Genomic DNA, 7,810 nt, shown 5'->3' on the forward strand with positions numbered 1-7,810 from the left:
TTCCTTCATTCACTCCTGGGCGTTTCACTCCACCCCAAGTTGTTGGTCCAGTTTGCTCTTTCTGTCACATCCCCGCGATGAACGGTTTAGCCTGCAGGAGACCCTGCGCCGAGCCATTTTTAAACACATCTGATGCGGCAGGTGTTTCATTGCTCAACAAACAACACCTATAGGGACGGCACAGCCTATGCATCGGTCCTTCGGAGACCGCCCCAGAACGGCCAGAGTTCTCGTCCCCACGCAAGCCTGAGGAAGGCTGGCCGGTCGATGGGCCAAGCAGCGTCTACTGGCCATACCACCTTGGATACGTCCGATCTCGGAAGCAAAGCAGAGATGGGTTCGGAAATACTTGGTTGGGACACCTCCTGAGAACACCAGGTATTGTAGACAATTTTGATGACGTTTTGCCATCTTGCACAGCTCGGCTAGCATGGAGTGGCGCCTTGCTGGACACCGACCTTACGTAAAGTAGAGGATGGAAGTCCCAAGCCTCCCAAGCCCCCCAAGACCTCTAAGATAAGGACGCAACCCCGCCGCCTCTACCAGGCCTCACACCGAGCTCCTTGCCACGGCTAGGAGTGCTTATTGACCCCGCAGCCGGCCGTATGCAAATGATGGCGTTAAAAGCATCTCGCGCTGTGAAGGGGCCAGGCTTTCAGCAGCTGCCCAGGGGATGGTTTTAGAGGGCGACCGCCTAACGAGGGCCAGCAGAAGTAACGTCTTCTTCTTCAAAGAAGCTTGTGTAACTAACCCAATCAGACAGCTGCCCAGGAGCTAACCTCAGTGCTAGGAAGGAGCGGGAGGGAATTGAGGGGGTGGTTCCTGCTAAGGCCCTGAAATAATAATAAGACAGGCAGGAGAGTTTGACGCATGGTGGCGGAAAAGCTGCAGGTGCAAATAGGGAATGTGGTCTCGTGCGAGCAACTTGTGCATGCTCGCTGTGTGTGAGTGTGCGCTTCCTAGGTACGGCGCGCTGCAGACAGTCAAAAGGGTTGCTCCCTTTCATTAAAAGTTAATCCCTGGCTGCAGGCTATTAGAAAGCAACTAACCGCGCTCTACTCACCCTACCCAGGTTTACCGATGAGTCTCGCCGCTGCTCCCGGCCTGTGGCATTGGCCGCGACGCTGACGTTCCGTCGACAGCGCGGCAGCCGATCAGTGAGCTCAGCGGCTCTGAGCGGGGCGTTCTGTCTACAAGACCTTTTTAAGGAGCCAGCAAAAAAGTGAAGAGAAAGGAAAGCACAAAAGCACCTTGTCTCACTAAGCACTGGAAAGGGCAGTCGGCAGTCGGACGTCAAAGTAGAAAAGCAGCAAGTGAGAGACCTGTCTTTGCCTACGGCCACACCACCCTGAACACACCCGATCTTGTCTGATCTTGGAATCTAAGCAGGGTTGGGCCTGGTTAGTACTTGGATGGGAGACTGCCTGGGAATACCAGGTGCTGTAGGCTTTTGCTTTTTCTTACTTCCACAAGCAGGGGTCACTCTCCTCTATGCCTTTTTTCCATTCCTTTTATCACAAGCGCACACATGCTCCTTTCTTCTTTTCATTTGCTTTCTCTCTTGCGCTATTTAATCCTTGCAAAATACCAGCATCCTTCTCATCACCGTGGGCCTCCAGCATTGTTGCTTATTTACTTTTAATACTAGGCTTCTTTTCACCAGGACCAGCGACTCCCGCATGACTGGAGGCAACCGCCGCTGACCTGGAGGCCAGTTTACAGCACAACCCAAGCAAAACACCTTTGCAGGCCACACGACCCCCCCGAAGAGCAGCTCAAATTCACTCGCAACCATCTCACCCTCTTCCTTCATTCACTCCTGGGCGTTTCGCTCCACCCCAAGTTGTCGGTCCAGCTTGCTCTTTCTGTCACATCCCCGCGATGAACGGTTTAGCCTGCAGGAGATCCTGCGCCGAGCCATTTTTAAACACATCTGATGCGGCAGGTGTTTCATTGCTCAACAAACAACACCTATAGGGACGGCACAGCCTATGCATCGGTCCTTCGGAGACCGCCCCAGAACGGCCAGAGTTCTCGTCCCCACGCAAGCCTGAGGAAGGCTGGCCGGTCGATGGGCCAAGCAGCGTCTACTGGCCATACCACCTTGGATACGTCCGATCTCGGAAGCAAAGCAGAGATGGGCTCGGAAATACTTGGTTGGGACACCTCCTGAGAACACCAGGTATTGTAGACAGTTTTGATGACGTTTTGCCATCTTGCGCAGCTCGGCTAGCATGGAGTGGCGCCTTGCTGGACACCGACTTTACGTAAAGTAGAGGATGGAAGTCCCAAGCCTCCCAAGCCCCCCAAGACCTCTAAGATAAGGACGCAACCCCGCCGCCTCTACCAGGCCTCACACCGTGCTCCTTGCCACGGCTAGGAGTGCTTATTGACCCCGCAGCCGGCCGTATGCAAATGATGGCGTTAAAAGCATCTCGCGCTGTGAAGGGGCCAGGCTTTCAGCAGCTGCCCAGGGGATGGTTTTAGAGGGCGACCGCCTAACGAGGGCCAGCAGAAGTAACGTCTTCTTCTTCAAAGAAGCTTGTGTAACTAACCCAATCAGACAGCTGCCCAGGAGCTAACCTCAGTGCTAGGAAGGAGCGGGAGGGAATTGAGGGGGTGGTTCCTGCTAAGGCCCTGAAATAATAATAAGACAGGCAGGAGAGTCTGACGCATGGTGGCGGAAAAGCTGCAGGTGCAAATAGGGAATGTGGTCTCGTGCGAGCAACTTGTGCATGCTCGCTGTGTGTGAGTGTGCGCTTCCTAGGTACGGCGCGCTGCAGACAGTCAAAAGGGTTGCTCCCTTTCATTAAAAGTTAATCTCCGGCTGCAGGCTATTAAAAAGCAACTAATCGCGCTCTACTCACCCTACCCAGGTCTACCAGTGAGTCTCGCCGCTGCTCCCGGCCTGTGGCATTGGCCGCGACGCTGACGTTCCGTCGACAGCGCGGCAGCCGATCAGTGAGCTCAGCGGCTCTGAGCGGGGCGTTCTGTCTACAAGACCTTTTTAAGGAGCCAGCAAAAAATTGAAGAGAAAGGAAAGCACAAAAGCAACTTGTCTTACTAAGCACTGGAAAGGGCAGCCGGCAACCGGACGTCAAAGTGGAAAAGCAGCAAGTGAGAGGCCTGTCTCTGCCTACGGCCACACCACCCTGAACACGCCCGATCTCGTCTGATCTCGGAAGCTAAGCAGGGTTGGGCCTGGTTAGTACTTGGATGGGAGACTGCCTGGGAATACCAGGTGCTGTAGGTTTTTGCTTTTTCTTACTTCCACAAGCAGGGGTCACTCTCCTCTATGCCTTTTTTCCATTCCTTTTTTCACAAGCGCACACATGCTCCTTTCTTCTTTTCATTTGCTTTCTCTCTTGCGCTATTTAATCCTTGCAAAATACCAGCATCCTTCTCATCACCGTGGGCCTCCAGCATTGTTGCTTATTTACTTTTAATACTAGGCTTCTTTTCACCAGGACCAGCGACTCCCGCATGACTGGAGGCAACCACCGCTGACCTGGAGGCAACCACCGGTAACCTGGAGGCCAGTTTACAGCACAACCCAAGCAAAACACCTTTGCAGGCCACACGACCCCCCCGAAGAGCAGCTCAAATTCACTCGCAACCATCTCACCCTCTTCCTTCATTCACTCCTGGGCGTTTCGCTCCACCCCAAGTTGCGGGTCCAGCTTGCTCTTTCTGTCACATCCCCGCGATGAACGGTTTAGCCTGCAGGAGACCCTGGGCCGAGCCATTTTTAAACACATCTGATGCGGCAGGTGTTTCATTGCTCAACAAACAACACCTATAGGGACGGCACAGCCTATGCATCGGTCCTTCGGAGACCGCCCCAGAACGGCCAGAGTTCTCGTCCCCACGCGATCCTGAGGAAGGCTGGGCGGGCGATGGGCCAAGCAGCGTCTACTGGCCATACCACCTTGGATACGTCCGATCTCGGAAGCAAAGCAGAGATGGGTTCGGAAATACTTGGTTGGGACACCTCCTGAGAACACCAGGTATTGTAGACAATTTTGATGACGTTTTGCCATCTTGCCCAGCTCGGCTAGCATGGAGTGGCGCCTTGCTGGACACCGACCTTACGTAAAGTAGAGGCTGGAAGTCCCAAGCCTCCCAAGCCCCCCAAGACCTCTAAGATAAGGACGCAACCCCGCCGCCTCTACCAGGCCTCACACCGAGCTCCTTGCCACGGCTAGGAGTGCTTATTGACCCCGCAGCCGGCCGTATGCAAATGATGGCGTTAAAAGCATCTCGCGCTGTGAAGGGGCCAGGCTTTCAGCAGTTGCCCAGGGGATGGTTTTAGAGGGCGACCGCCTAACGAGGGCCAGCAGAAGTAATGTCTTCTTCTTCAAAGAAGCTTGTGTAACTAACCCAATCAGACAGCTGCCCAGGAGCTAACCTCAGTGCTAGGAAGGAGCAGGAGGGAATTGAAGGGGTGGTTCCTGCTAAGGCCCTGAAATAATAATAAGACAGGCAGGAGAGTCTGACGCATGGTGGCGGAAAAGCTGCAGGTGCAAATAGGGAATGTGTTCTCGTGCGAGCAACTTGTGCATGCTCGCTGTGTGTGAGTGTGCGCTTCCTAGGTACGGCGCGCTGCAGACAGTCAAAAGGGTTGCTCCCTTTCATTAAAAGTTAATCCCCGGCTGCAGGCTATTAGAAAGCAACTAACCGCGCTCTACTCACCCTACCCAGGTCTACCGGTGAGTCTCGCCGCTGCTCCCGGCCTGTGGCATTGGCCGCGACGCTGACGTTCCGTCGACAGCGCGGCAGCCGATCAGTGAGCTCAGCGGCTCTGAGCGGGGCGTTCTGTCTACAAGACCTTTTTAAGGAGCCAGCAAAAAAGTGAAGAGAAAGGAAAGCACAAAAGCACCTTGTCTTACTAAGCACTGGAAAGGGCAGCCGGCAACCGGACGTCAAAGTGGAAAAGCATCAAGTGAGAGGTCTGTCTCGGCCTACGGCCACACCACTCTGAAAACGCCCGATCTCGTCTGATCTCAGAAGCTAAGCAGGGTCAGGCCTGGTTAGTACTTGGATGGGAGACCACCTGGGAATACCAGATGCTGTAGGCTTTTGCTTTTTCTTACTTCCACCAGCAGGGGTCACTCTCCTCTATGCCTTTTTTCCATTCCTTTTTTCACAAGCGCACACATGCTCCTTTCTTCTTTTCATTTGCTTTCTCTCTTGCGCTATTTAATCCTTGCAAAATACCAGCATCCTTCTCATCACCGTGGGCCTCCAGCATTGTTGCTTATTTACTTTTAATACTAGGCTTCTTTTCACCAGGACCAGCGACTCCCGCATGACTGGAGGCAACCACCGCTGACCTGGAGGCAACCACCGGTAACCTGGAGGCCAGTTTACAGCACAACCCAAGCAAAACATCTTTGCAGGCCACACGACCCCCCCGAAGAGCAGCTCAAATTCACTCGCAACCATCTCACCCTCTTCCTTCATTCACTCCTGGGCGTTTCGCTCCACCCCAAGTTGCGGGTCCAGCTTGCTCTTTCTGTCACATCCCCGCGATGAACGGTTTAGCCTGCAGGAGACCCTGCGCCGAGCCATTTTTAAACACATTTGATGCGGCAGGTGTTTCATTGCTCAACAAACAACACCTATAGGGACGGCACAGCCTATGCATTGGTCCTTCGGAGAACGCCCCAGAACGGCCAGAGTTCTCGTCCCCACGCGAGCCTGAGGAAGGCTGGCTGGGCGATGGGCCAAGCAGCGTCTACTGGCCATACCACCTTGGATACGTCCGATCTCGGAAGCAAAGCAGAGATGGGTTCGGAAATACTTGGTTGGGACACCTCCTGAGAACACCAGGTATTGTAGACAATTTTGATGACGTTTTGCCATATTGCCCAGCTCGGTTAGCATTGAGTGGCGCCTTGCTGGACACCGACCTTACGTAAAGTAGAGGCTGGAAGTCCCAAGCCTCCCAAGCCCCCCAAGACCTCTAAGATAAGGACGCAACCCCGCCGCCTCTACCAGGCCTCACACGGAGCTCCTTGCCACGGCTAGGAGTGCTTATTGACCCCGCAGCCGGCCGTATGCAAATGATGGCGTTAAAAGCATCTCGCGCTGTGAAGGGGCCAGGCTTTCAGCAGCTGCCCAGGGGATGGTTTTAGAGGGCGACCGCCTAACAAGGGCCAGCAGAAGTAACGTCTTCTTCTTCAAAGAAGCTTGTGTAACTAACCCAATCAGACAGCTGCCCAGGAGCTAACCTCAGTGCTAGGAAGGAGTGGGAGGGAATTGAGGGGGTGGTTCCTGCTAAGGCCCTGAAATAATAATAAGACAGGCAGGAGAGTCTGACGCATGGTGGCGGAAAAGCTGCAGGTGCAAATAGGGAATGTGGTCTCGTGCGAGCAACTTGTGCATGCTCGCTGTGTGTGAGTGTGCGCTTCCTAGGTACGGCGCGCTGCAGACAGTCAAAAGGGTTGCTCCCTTTCATTAAAAGTTAATCCCCGGCTGCAGGCTATTAGAAAGCAACTAACCGCGCTCTACTCACCCTACCCAGGTCTACCGGTGAGTCTCGCCGCTGCTCCCGGCCTGTGGCATTGGCCGCGACGCTGACGTTCCGTCGACAGCGCGGCAGCCGATCAGTGAGCTCAGCGGCTGTGAGCGGGGCGTTCTGTCTACAAGACCTTTTTAAGGAGCCAGCAAAAAAGTGAAGAGAAAGGAAAGCACAAAAGCACCTTGTCTTACTAAGCACTGGAAAAGGCAGCCGGCAACCGGACGTCAAAGTAGAAAAGCAGCAAGTGAGAGGCTTGTCTCTGCCTATGGCCACACCACCCTGAACACACCTGTTCTCGTCTGATCTCGGATTATAAGCAGGGTTGGGCTTGGTTAGTACTTGGATGGGAGACTGCCTGGGAATACCAGGTGCTGTAGGCTTTTGCTTTTTCTTACTTCCACAAGCAGGGGTCTCTCTCCTCTATGCCTTTTTTCCATTCCTTTTTTCACAAACGCACACATGCTCCTTTCTTCTTTTCATTTGCTTTCTCTCTTGCGCTATTTAATCCTTGCAAAATACCAGCATCCTTCTCATCACCGTGGGCCTCCAGCATTGTTGCTTATTTACTTTTAATACTAGGCTTCTTTTCACCAGGACCAGCGACTCCCGCATGACTGGAGGCAACCACCGCTGACCTGGAGGCCAGTTTACAGCACAACCCAAGCAAAACACCTTTGCAGGCCACACGACCCCCCCGAAGAGCAGCTCAAATTCACTCGCAACCATCTCACCCTCTTCCTTCATTCACTCCTGGGCGTTTCACTCCACCCCAAGTTGCGGGTCCAGCTTGCTCTTTCTGTCACATCCCCGCGATGAACGGTTTAGCCTGCAGGAGACCCTGCGCCGAGCCATTTTTAAACACATCTGATGCGGCAGGTGTTTCATTGCTCAACAAACAACACCTATAGGGACGGCACAGCCTATGCATAGGTCCTTCGGAGACCGCCCCAGAACGGCCAGAGTTCTCGTCCCCACGCGAGCCTGAGGAAGGCTGGCTGGTCGATGGGCCAAGCAGCGTCTACTGGCCATACCACCTTGGATACGTCCGATCTCGGAAGCAAAGCAGAGATGGGTTCGGAAATACTTGGTTGGGACACCTCCTGAGAACACCAGGTATTGTAGACAATTTTGATGACGTTTTGCCATCTTGCCCAGCTCGGCTAGCATTGAGTGGCGCCTTGCTGGACACCGACCTTACGTAAAGTAGAGGCTGGAAGTCCCAAGCCTCCCAAGCCCCCCAAGACCTCTAAGATAAGGACGCAACCCCGCCGCCTCTACCAGGCCTCA

General features: G+C 54.0%; 3 non-coding genes and 1 pseudogene across 3 annotated transcripts; all 4 read left to right on the top strand.

Annotated features, from left to right (window-relative positions):
• The first annotated feature begins 1,330 nt into the window (after positions 1-1,330).
• LOC141266773 (5S ribosomal RNA) lies at positions 1,331-1,449 on the top strand. The gene has a single exon (XR_012320798.1). It is a non-coding gene; the product is annotated as a 5S ribosomal RNA (ribosomal RNA).
• Positions 1,450-3,134: 1,685 nt separating this feature from the next.
• LOC141268650 (5S ribosomal RNA) lies at positions 3,135-3,253 on the top strand. The gene has a single exon (XR_012321426.1). It is a non-coding gene; the product is annotated as a 5S ribosomal RNA (ribosomal RNA).
• Positions 3,254-4,959: 1,706 nt separating this feature from the next.
• LOC141266911 (5S ribosomal RNA) lies at positions 4,960-5,078 on the top strand. The gene has a single exon (XR_012320930.1). It is a non-coding gene; the product is annotated as a 5S ribosomal RNA (ribosomal RNA).
• Positions 5,079-6,784: 1,706 nt separating this feature from the next.
• Positions 6,785-6,903, top strand: LOC141267905 (5S ribosomal RNA; annotated as a pseudogene).
• Positions 6,904-7,810: the final 907 nt, after the last annotated feature.

The sequence above is a fragment of the Phyllobates terribilis genome, unplaced genomic scaffold (assembly GCF_046119375.1).
Source record: "Phyllobates terribilis strain yellow unplaced genomic scaffold, ASM4611937v1 Scaffold_4__5_contigs__length_816908805, whole genome shotgun sequence".
NCBI classification, from domain to species: domain Eukaryota; kingdom Metazoa; phylum Chordata; class Amphibia; order Anura; family Dendrobatidae; genus Phyllobates; species Phyllobates terribilis.